Source organism: Trachypithecus francoisi, unplaced genomic scaffold (assembly GCF_009764315.1).
Source record: "Trachypithecus francoisi isolate TF-2019V2 unplaced genomic scaffold, Tfra_2.0 Lachesis_group15, whole genome shotgun sequence".
In the NCBI taxonomy this organism is placed as follows: domain Eukaryota; kingdom Metazoa; phylum Chordata; class Mammalia; order Primates; family Cercopithecidae; genus Trachypithecus; species Trachypithecus francoisi.
In genome coordinates, this window is record NW_022681460.1 from 24,967,831 (window position 1) to 24,980,176 (window position 12,346).

Here is a 12,346-nt window from a genome sequence, read left to right on the forward strand (position 1 = left end):
TTTGAATTCTTAATTTCTTTGTCTTAAAAGTTGCTAGTTATGATTTTACAGATACAATTTTAAATCACCTTTTACCCAGGTGCGGTGGCTCACACCTGTAATCCCAACTCTTTTGGATGCCAAGGTAAGAGGATTGCTTGAGGCCAGGAGTTAAAGATCAGCTTGGGCAACACAGACCCTTTCTCTACAAAAAAAAGAAAAAAAATTAGCCAGACATAGTGTTGCTTGCCTGTAGTCCCAGCTACAATAGAGGCTGAGGCAGGAGGATTGCTTGAGCCTAGGAGTTTGAAACTGCACTGAGCTATGATTGCACTACTCCAGCCTGGGTGACAGAGTGAGACATTGTCTCCAAAAATAATAATAAGTAGTCAACTTTTACGCTGGTTTGGTGAACGTGAGAGAGGATATGAAAATAAATATTACCTCAGCTATCCTAGGATGTTAAAACAATCTCCAATTTTAAAAATCTCTCCAATCTACATAGAGTAGTAGTTAAAGGATATCCAAAAAAGAGATAGCTAGAAAATGGGAGAAGCAGAGTTCTGCAACCCCTTTCAATTTGTAAATTGTTCACATGTATGAAAATGGTATTTATCAATCCACTCAGATTTCTGCACTAACTTTTATCTTCCATATCATATGTATCTCTTTTCTTTTTCTAAATAGGAGCATATATTTGTTATTAGGTAACAGGGATATAGACTTAAGATATATTTGTAAAATGGACACTGAACAGACATCCAACCTAAAAAAAAAATCACTATTTTAGAAAGCCCATATTATATATACATATTTGTTAGTGTGCTAATTGTTCATTTTTGTGTTTATTAAATAAAAGTAGATATATATGACATTTTGAAGTAAAGCACATCTGAAAAATTCTACTCAAATTAATGGAGCATGACAATCTGTACAATCTGTATACCTAACCGGAAACCAAGGTGGTTTGTATCATCATCTCTGATAGCCTCATCATCTATCAGCATCATCTCTGAGGCCTGGAATCTTAGCACAGGGAATGGGGCTGTAAACTTGAACCACAGTGGATGAATGTAGACAAAAAAGGCTCACTAGCAGGAATGCTGGAATTCTCCCTTACTTGTGCTTCTAGTCTGTTGGTTGAAGTAGAGGCAGGAAGCCAACCCTGCCCAGCTGACTCGCAGGCCATGCTGGCCCGCCCACCACAGCACGCAGGTACTCAATCTCTGTGCCCAATCTGTAGTTGCCCGTTGAGTGTGAAGTGGCCAACTTGTGAAAACTCCCTGCCACCTTCTTTTTTTACCATACTCGGTATACCACATTGTATTAGATAAAGTTATGGTACTTTAAACAAATATCTCCATTCACCAACCAGTTTCTGCACACATTAGTCTCAGCCCTACAATCTGAAAACACAATATTAGAATTGGATAGAAAAACAATCAAGAAAACTTAGTGGTAATATCTTAAGGCCTCCAACATATTTTAGCTATTTATTTTATTCCATTCATCAAAATTCTGATTTCATTAGTTTGGAAAGAATCTTATTCACATCATCTCTATTCATCTAAAAGCTTTTCATTATTCACTCTGACCTAGAAGTGATATTCATAATGGTCATGGCATAAGTAACATTTTTTCTTTTTGTCATGAAATGTGTGTGAATAACTCAGATTAGATGAATCAAACACTTGTTGGTAGGTGGGCAGTCTTGCCCAGTTTAGGCGGTGAGCCTGCTCTTAGCCTCAGGAGCATCACTAAGAGCTGCCTGATTCTCCCTCACCATGGGTGTGCAAGCTCATCCTGATGCAATTGATTGCTGAGCTTCTCAATGACATCTAGTGGGGCTCAATTCACAAGCAGTAGTTTAAAATGTTTCACAAGTCCTAAAAAGCAATTGCACACAATGAACATAACCTTTTACTAACAAACCAAAATGACTTCAGGTCAACACCATGTGTGTATGAAAGGATACCTCCACAGAAAATGTACAGTTGACCCTTGAACAACAGGAGTTTGAACTGTGGGGGTCCACTTATGTGCAGATCTTCTTCTGCCTCTGCCACATCTGAGAGAGTGATACCAACCTCTCCCCTTCTGCAGCCTACTCAACACGAAGACAATGAGGATAAAGACCTTTATGATCAGCTGCTTCCACTTAATGAATAGTACATATATTATCTCTTTGGTTTTTTTTTTAACATTTTCTTTCCAGAGCTTACTTTATTGTAAGAATACCATATGTAATGCATATAGCATAAAAATATGTGTTAATTGACCATTTATGTTATCAGTAAGGCTTATGGTCAACAGTAGCTGTTGGTAGTTAAGTTTGGGGGGAGTCCAAAGTTAGAATAGGATTTTTGTTTTATTTATTTATTTCTTTATTTTTGAGACTGAGTCTTGCCCTGTCGCCCAGGCTGGAGTACAGTGGCGCAATCTTGGCTCACTGCAACCTCTGCCTCCTGGGTTCAAGCAATTCTCTGCCTCAGCCTCCCAAGTACCTGGGATTACAGGTGCCTACCACCATGCCCGGCTAATTTTTGTATTTTTAGTAGAGACAGAGTTTCACCATCTTGGCCAGGCTGGTCTTGAACTCCTGACCTTGTGATCCACCTGCCTTGGCCTCCCAAAGTGCTGGGATTACCGGCGTGAGCCACCGCACCCAGCCTAGAATCGGATTTTTGAAGTGCAGGCCTAACCCTCGAGTTGTTCAAGGGTCAGTTCTTTCAATTATCAAAAATTCTGATGTTTTGTGATTACAAAACAAACTAGCTTTTAAAAAAAAGTAAGCCATTCTGAAATTTAACCATTTATCACATTTTAAATACTGTTGTATGATGAACATATTTGTAAATTTATAATGCTAACTTTATCTCACAACTTATATCACATAAAGATTATGACTATTGGCTGGGCATGGTGGCTCACGCCTGTATTCCCAGAACTTTCGGAGTCCAAGGTGGATGGACCAACTGAGGTCAGGAGTTCAAGACCAGCCTGGCCAACATGGTGAAACCCTGTCTCTACTAAAAATGCAAAAATAAGCTGTGCATGGTGGCACATCCCTGTAATCCCAACTACTTGGGAGGCTGAGATGAGAGAATCTCTTGAACCAAGGAGGCAGAGGCTGCAGTGAGCCGAGATCATGCCACTGCATTCCAGCCCAGGTGACAGAGAGGTGAGATGCTGTCTCAAAAAAAAAAAAAAAAATAGATTACAACTATTGGCAGGTCATTGTAGCAATGCAATCTGCATATCTTACTCTAAATTACAATTTTTGTTAGAAATCTGTTCTTGAATCATAGCAAACAGAACAAACTGCATGCTTTAGGATGTAATGTCATGACATGCATGCCATTCACAGTGGCCAGTGTGTGTGTAGGGAACCCAGGGATCTACATGGCTCTTCTGTCACTGTTCACTGTTCCAAAATTACATGTAAGCTTGAAAGTTGTTGAACATCAACCCCATCGTTCTCCTCTCACTTAGTATTCAATTTGAGTAGAAGTAGCGTGATAAAGGAAGATGGTGATAAGGTTAAAAAGTGACTTAATATGAAATATGAAACAACTTCTTCAAACCTGGCATTCAAATGTAACTTCCAACTATAATAATATTTGGCAAATATTGTTATATTTGCTATTTATGGCTACTTTTGATAACCTCTAAGCATGGTAAAATTCTTTATGCTACATTTCTACTTGACTTTCAGTTCACACCAGAGGGTATACTATGTACACACATTATATGTAAAATATATATAATACGTATATCCATCCATCATATATATATAATATATATATAAATTAAAGCAAACCAAAAATAACAAAATCATGTCTTTCACAGAAATCATCCCATTTCACCTTTGAATGTGAATACTGACAAATTGCTTAAATGAAAATGCCGAGTACAGAGATGCTTTTTTACAAAGCGCTTCATCAGTCATTTTCCCCAGAGCATGTATCACCACCACAAGGCTTTGAGGTGAATCAACATTTTCAAATACAAGGGCATTGAGAATTATGTAATAGCTGGTAAAATACCAATCCATAAGGGAAAAACAGTGTAAGGAAAATGGCTGCACTTTAATCAGGAGTAAGCTGGGGTGGTGCTGCAAAACTGAATGGCCTTAGACATACTAACTGCTACCCAAGGAGGCACCTGTATCCTTTTAGGAACACAATGTTGTATCTTTATCCCTGACAATTGGCACAACATAACAGCAACTCTGCAAGCAGTCTCGTGGGAAATTAAGGTGGTTGATGGCCCCTTGCAGAGATGGTGGATATTCCTGGGCTCTGGCCTATGCTGGGCCCTAAAAGTCATAAGTAGTATAGCTGGGATCCTAGTAGTGAGCTGTTGCTCTCTGTATTGTTGTGTGTTATGGATCCAGGGCTCTGCCCTATGGGCATGTATCCCTACCTGAAAGATTCCCCTCGGCCTAGGGTGTAGAGTGTAAGGGAAATGGTTGTGCTTTAGTCAGGAGTAGGCCAAGGTAGCCTTCTGGTGCACCATGACTCAGCAGGTTTGGAGCACAGGCACACAACTCCAGACATTATGTAACCCTGCCACATGAGGCACATTAGGTGACCACTCACATGAGCTTGTGCTTGGCTTGGAGCCACTATTGTCTGTAAAAGGTACAACAATCCTGCTGATGCTGTACATATAGCTCGCACCCAGAGAAAGAATAAAGCCATGTCGAAACTGCCTATGATTCCTTGAGTGTTTTTCCAGCTACCGACCACCTGTCCACTGGCTCCCTTCGGACCTCAGCTTGGGCTAGAACCTGACAATTGATGCGGTGAGCAGGATCATGAGGTGAGTGAGCCTTTGGTCCCTGCTGATTCTGGGTCGGCCATGTGGCCAGAACATGGGCTGTGGTACCCAGTGGCAGCTGTACTGCTCGGATGGGCTCTGTTGGAAACCTGGGCAGTGTTAGATGGGTCGTGCTTCAGCGCATAGAGAAGGCACTGAAGCAGCTGGAAGCACAGAGCACCAACAAGGAGTGAGGCTTCGAGGCCTGGGTCTGTTGTCTTGGCCGAAGATCCTCACTCAGTCTGATACCGTGGAAGAGGGACCTCTGTTGTGGACTTGCTCGGTGGTCCATCAGAAGGTAGATCATGAACAGCCATTGGGGCCCCAAGGGTGGGCTCAGGGACCCCCTCCCAGAGTGGTAACACAACAAAATTCGTATATTGCCTATACCCCAATGAGTTGCAGGAATTAGGCAAGTAGGGCTGCCAGCTTCCAGGGGAACCCCTGCCTACCTGGATGCTTCACTTGTGGGATGAGGGAGCAGATAGTATCTCCTGTTCTGCCTCTGGGATGGAAAAGCTGGCCTCCATCATGACTTGCCTCCATCATGACTCCTCTCCCTCCTTCAGTGGTTGCAAGTGAGCAGGTGGTTAGTGGCAGGGCAAAGTGACCACACCCTGATTGAGTGGCTTTGGGCAGCCATATGGACTGTGTGAAATGACATTGGTGAAATATCTGAAACTGTGAGTAAATGGCAGTCATGTGCTGATTTGGTGCAAGTCATCTGAGCAGTGGTTATGTGGTAGGCTATGTGTGATCTGAATATCCGGGGCCAGATGATGAATGTTTACCTCTGCACTTCCGAGTGCCTTTGGCTTCCTAGCTGCTGTCCTCACCCTGTAGGGAGGGCACCACATAAATGAAGTGACCACTGCTATGGCTGCTCTCTGGGAAGCAGAAGGCTGTCGGTGGTACTGAGGGATCCACATCATAAGGAAGAGGAAGGTGCCCTGTCCACAGAGGGCTCCCCCATGGGCAAAGAGGGGGCCCCAGTGAGTGACACGCTCACAGATGTGGATGGATTTGATTTTGGCCAGGGTTGACTAAGAAAAAAATCAATAAGCTGCCCAATGAAGTAGTCTTAACTTTGTGGAGACAGTTGTCTCCAGAGAAGCAATTCTGGAAAACACCAAGGGGAAGAAGGACATTGCTGCGTGACCCATTCCCTCCCAAGTGCTAACTCAAGGACTACTTGCTGCAGCCAGGTTGAAATGTAGCGCCTTTCCTGTTTGATTAGGGAACTGGCCAAAGTGCCCAGCTTGGGGGGACACCAGATGACCAGTGGCCACATGTAGAATTAGCAATTCACCGGTCCCCCACTAACTTAGAGCAGGTGCCAGTGCTGGTAAATATTGGCACAGATTGTAGCCTTCTGTATGGGAATCAGTTTCCGGGCAATGCTGTTACATTGATGGTTGTGGAGGCTGGCCACTGAAAGTGAAACCTGTGTCTCTGTACCTCGGCACTGGTCGCTTGGCTCCCTATTTATATACAGTGTATGTCTCCCTCAGACCTGAATACATCCTGGGGGTGGACATTTTACATGGCCTGACGTTACAAACCCCGGCCAGGGAATTCAGACTTCGAGTGCATCTGGTGAAGCTGGTGCTGCACAGACATAAGCATCACCAGACTCAGGTCCTGCCACAACCCTAACTGGTTACTTCCACCCACCAATGCCATTTGCTGGGCGGGCATACAAAGATAACTGAGACAATTAAAAAGCTGGAGGAGGTGCAGATAGTGTGTGGCATCCACAGCTCCTACAATTCTCCAGTGTGGCCAGTTAGAAAGCTTGATGGAACTTGGCAGATGATGGTAAACTATCAGGAACTGAATAAAGTAACACCCCCTTTGCGTGCAGCTGTACCATCAATCATGGATTTGATGGAATGCTTGACAATGGAACTGGGAGAGTATCACTATGCAGTGGACTTGGTCAATGCATTTTTCTCCATCGACATTGCTCCAAGAGCCAGGAACAATTTGCCTGCACGTGGGCAGGGCAACAATGGACTTTTACAATGTTGCCACAGTGCTATGTGCATAGCCTCACCATGTGTCATGGTCTTGTTGTCACGGATTTAGTCACTTGGCAATGTCCAAAAGGGGTCCGCCTATTCCATTATATGGATGAGATTATGTTAACCTCTGATCTCTTGTAGATTTAGATGTGGCGGTGCTCCTCTCGTGACAACATTTGGCAGCATGCAGTTGGGCCATCAATGAATCCAAGGTCCTAGGGTCTGGATTATCTGCCAAATTCTTGGGAGTTACCTGGTTGGGTTAGATGATGGCCATACCAGAAGGTATTACTGACAAAACTCAGGCATAGCTCTGGCCCACCACAGTGAAGCAGCTGCAAACTTTTATGGGCCTATTGGGGTATTGGTGAGCATTTCTACCCCATTTAGCTCAAATAATAAAACCGTTGCATGGTTAACAAAGAAGGGAGCTACCTGGAATTGGGATGATATGGCTGAGACTGCTTTCCTGGCAGCCAAGCAGGCTATTCAGCAGGCACAAGCCCTATGGGTAGTTGACCAGGGGCACCTGTTTGAGCTGGATGTGCATGTGACCACAGATGGTTTTGGTTGGGGCCTGTGGCAGCACACAGAATGCCTGAGAACACTAGTAGGCTTTTGGTCCCAACTGTGGAAAGGAGCTGAGCTCCAACAGTCCTTGATAGAGAAACAGCTAGCAGTTGTATATGCTGCACTTCAGTCTTGTGAGAGTGTGACAGAATGGGCTACAGTCATAACATGGATGGCTTACCCAATAGCAGGATGGGTGTATTCACGGGTAATGTCCCCCTGGACTGGGATGGCACAGACATCCACTTTGGCAAAGTGGGGCACCTACTTGGAGTAGCAAGGTTTGCTGAGTACAAGACCCTTAGTAGCAGAGCTGCAAGAGGTCTTGGAACCCATAGACCTAATGCAAGAGGCCGCAGGGCCTGAGGCACCCCTAGACCCCAAGCCATCACTGTTTAAGGAAGGGTAACCCCCATTCCCCATGGGGCATGGTACACAGATGGATCTAGTCAAGGATCTAATGCTGCCTGGACCACTGCTGCAGTGCAACCTAGTACAGACACCATATGATTTGAAACCGGGTATGGGCAAAGTAGCCAATGGGCTGAACTTAGAGCAGTATAGATGGTGATCACTAAGGAGCAGACATCTATGGTAATCTGTACCAATAGTTGGGCAGTCTCTCTAGGCTTAACCTTGTGGTTAACTACTTGGAAAATACAAAATTGGCTAGTCGGCCACTCACCTATGTGGAGCCAAGTGATGTGGCAAGACCACTGGGAAATGGATCATCAGAAAGATGTAACTATTTATCATGTGTCAGGTCATATGCCTTTGGCCCCTCTTGGTAATGTTGAGGCAGATGTCTTGACCAAGGTCCAACGGTTAGTCGGCACCTACACAAGATGTGGCCTTGTATCTACACCAGAAACTGGGACATGCTGGGGGCAAACTGATGTAACAGGGCAATAAGCGTTGGAGTCTGTCCCTGCCGATGCAAGATATTTGGGAGGCTCATCAGAAATGCCCAGCAGGTACTCAGTCCTACCCTAGATGGAGGCATCTGCCCACTGTTACACAAGTGACAATAGAGCGAGTGACCTTGACCGGGTGGCAAGTAGACTACGTTGGGCTGCTGCCAAAATTGCAAGGATATACACGTTCTAACAGCTGTGGACATGGTCACAGGCCTGCCTGTTGTACATCTACCCTTGCAGGGTGGCCAATCAACAGCACATCCTCCGGGTCTTGCAACACTTATGTACCCTGTATGGTTGCCCTCTGGCTGTAGAGAGTGATAGGGGAACCCATTTCACTGGACAACGGGTACAACAATGGGCACAACAAATGGACATAAAGTGGGGATTCCATGTGCCATACAATCCACAAGCTGTGGGTATGACTGAGTGATATAAAGGGCTCTTGAAGAATGGGTTATGCTTGCATGTCACACCCCTGTCTTTGCAGGGCTGGAGTTCCAAGCTGGACCTGGTGGTTCAAACCTTGAATGAATGGCCACGGAAAGATGGCCCAGCCCTTGCGGAGGCTTTGTTATACTGGGCCACCACCCCTATTCAGTTGCAGATACACACTAAGGATGACCTCCTCCGACCAGGTATGGGGACGAACGGTAACCTTTTGTTGCCTGCCCCAGCGCCCCTGAAGGGAGGGGAACAGAAAACCTGGCTGTGGCCATGGACCCTCCAGGCTCCCCTGCTGGTGGTTGACCATTGTAGCTCCCTGTGGGGAGGGCCTACAGTATGACTTGCATGTCACTCCTTGGGCGTTCAATGCATGTCACCCTTGGTTGACTGTTCTTAGGGCAATGGCCAGGGAAGAAACGCTCCTCTGGGAGATGTAAGTACTGTCTGCATGGCCTACTATGAGCTCCTCCTTGACTTTGCTTGACTTTGGCATAGATACTGGACCCATAGGAACCACGAGGAGCTGAGAAGGTGTAGTACAATCGCCCAGGGCAGAAGCTCTTGGCAGCTGCATTGTTATCCATGGATGAAAAGTTAACCTGTATTTTGCCTGAGGGACATGATTTACCTGTTCGCAGCTGTGCCTGCTCTACCATTTTGGCCATAGGTTAACATGCTCCAACTGCATTGTAAACTGCACCCACACCTATGCTGAGGTGACCAATGTTTCCAACTTTTGGGTCTGCACTGCCCTTCCAGTAGCAGCTGCAGATGACTTGCCTTGGCATATACATTCAGTGACTGCAGAGAACTGGACCTGGCTGGAGATTTGGGGTCCCATGGTTGACAACTGGAATGCAACGCAGCAAGCTTTAGACAAAGGATGCTGCAAGATCCATGGTGCTCCCATTACCTGACTGGCCCATAGCATTTATGATGGCTGGGGCTGGCTAGTGGGGGAACATGTAGTACCCCCAGCCCAGGTGTCACAGTGCATAAAGCAACATTGGGCTAACACTACTGTGGGATGGGTAACCATCACGGCCTGTGTAAACATAACACATGTCACCATATTGAAGGTATGCTGGAACAAGCAGCCCCACCAAGGGGCTGGGCCCCAATGGACTTTGTGCCCCCTGGGAGTTCATGGGTCTGTGAGGACACAGGGTGGCCTTACCTACCAGTGAACTGGACTAAATGTTGGACCTGGGGGTGATCTTACGTACCTGCCACTGTTCTGTCCACATTGCCCAGACACTGCGTAACTGGGAGGCGCTACACTCTCATTTCTGAGTGCGACGAGCCCCTTGGTGGTTCTACCCCTTGACAGTGACTATCCCTGGAGTGGTTGTCACAACTATAGAAGCATAAGTTACCTCTCTTGCAGAGCACACCACTTGGGCTCTGAATTACACCCAAGTGGCCCTCCTGTTAATGGATGAAGCTCATCAGATGAGAAAGGTGGTGTTGCAAAACTGAATGTGCTTAGACACAATAACCTGCTGCACAAGGAGGCACCTGTGCTCTTTTAGGAACACAGTGTTGTACCTTCATCCCTGACAATTGGCAGAACATAACAGCAGCCCTGCAAGAGGTCTCATGGGAGATCAGGGTGGTTGAGAGCCTTACTAGTAACCCCCTGCAGAGATGGTAGACATCTCTGGGCTCTGGCCTACGCCGGGCCCTAATAGTCCTAAGTAGCATAGCTGGGATCCTAGTAATGAGCTGTTGCTCTCTGTATTGTTGTTGTGGGTTATGAATTCAGGGCTCCACCGTATGGGCACGTATCCCTACCTGAAAGACTCCCCTCAGCCTAGGGGATGGAGTGTAAGGGAAATGGCTGCATTTTAGTCAGCAGTAGGCTGAGGCAGCCTTCTGGCACAGGATGACTCAGTGGGTTTGGAACGCAGGCGCACAACTCTACACATTATGTAACCACGCCACGTGAGGCACATTAGGTGACCATTCATAGGAGCCTGTGCTTGGCTTGAATCCACTATTGTCTGTAAAAGGTTTAACTACCCCGCTGATGCTGTACATATGGCTCGCGCCCAGAGAGAGAATAAGGCCATGTCAAAACTGCCTACGATTCCACAAGTTTTTCCAGCTACCTGCCACCAGCCCACCAACTCCCCTTGGACCTCAGTTTGGGCTAGAATCTGACAAACAGTAACAAATAATTCTTTTTTCTTGAGTTCAAACCATGAATAATTATTTACTCTGCATTGTAATTATAGGGTTGTCATTCAGAAGACAAATTCTAGGTAAGTCGCAGGTATCTTCTAACGAAAACATTTTTAAGTAATAATGCTCAAATATTTATAGACATTGCTGGCAGACTCAGGAGCTGTTATTTTATTGATTTTCATTTTGTTATTTTCTTATCAAATGTTTTATTTATAACACTATTGTATTTTTTCTTTATTCCTTTAAAAGGTGTATCTTCTCAGGAAGGAAGGTTTAGGATTAATTGAAAACTCCCATTTGGCAGGTAGATGATGAACTGAGATAATGGTTAAGTGACTAGTTATAAAGTTTAACCCAGTAGAAGTTTCCAAAGTCTCTCTGTGAACTGTATTGTTAGTTATTTATGAAAATCATGGTAGACAAAACATTGAAAATAAAACTGTGAGGCCACAGAACACCTTCTGGTTATAAATACTTGAACTTTATCTGGGGTTATTTTGTGTGTATGTTTTCATGCCAAGGGAAAAACTCCACATTCCTAATAGATGGAGTTGTTTTCCTACTAACCATATATCCAGTAACGGACTTTACCCTCTTTCTTCTTTTTGATACAGATCATTTACACATACATATGTGTGTTGCTTCTGAAAAGATCATGCACCTTGCTTCCTGCAGATTGGGTATCCATGGATACTGCAAAGAGTTTCCAAAGAAACGCTGCCTAGAATTTTCAGCATGCCAGCCTCAAAGGCCTTCAAATGGAAAGTGACATTTGAATTAAAGGGACAAGCATCATTGCTCCACACCAAAATCTGTGGCAGGTTTGTGGAAATCATATTCCTTTTTGCACTATTCAGTGTAAGAGCAGATGGGGTGGATTATTTATCCTATGAAAGGGAGAAGAGAGGAAGAAATTGGGTTGATATATTCCCTACCTAAGGCTCAATGACCCCAGTTCCTATTTACGTTTCTTACCTGATGATACACGCTCTTACAATCAAGCTCTCAAGATTTATAAGTCAGGGAGAAATATACAGAGGAATACAAGTTGCATTTTTATATGCCCCAGTTTATATCTCTAAATGACAAAAAGTGCTGGAAAGGGGCAGAGCCTATTAGTAGGTTTATAAGCCTATGATTAGGAGTCTGAAGCAGTCTGCAGTGAAATTCAAAATCTGGCTCAAGAGAGTGAATCTGAATAAGGCAGCAATTTCATCTGGGGAGAGAATACATTACTAGTACATTTTATTTTCTGGATTCTTTTCACTAAATCAGCTGAAGAATCTGTTCTTAAAAGCAATCATAATGAAATTTTCTATTGTTCAATGAATCTGGCCTTAGGGGATATTGGTAATTAAGTCAGAATAAGATGATTTTAAATCTCCAATAAATTTTAAAACT

General features: G+C 44.6%; 1 long non-coding RNA gene across 1 annotated transcript; it reads left to right on the forward strand.

The window, feature by feature from the left end:
- The first annotated feature begins 10,852 nt into the window (after positions 1-10,852).
- LOC117097026 lies at positions 10,853-12,346 on the forward strand. Its single transcript, XR_004442778.1, has 2 exons — positions 10,853-11,022; positions 11,560-12,346. It is a non-coding gene; the product is annotated as an uncharacterized LOC117097026 (long non-coding RNA).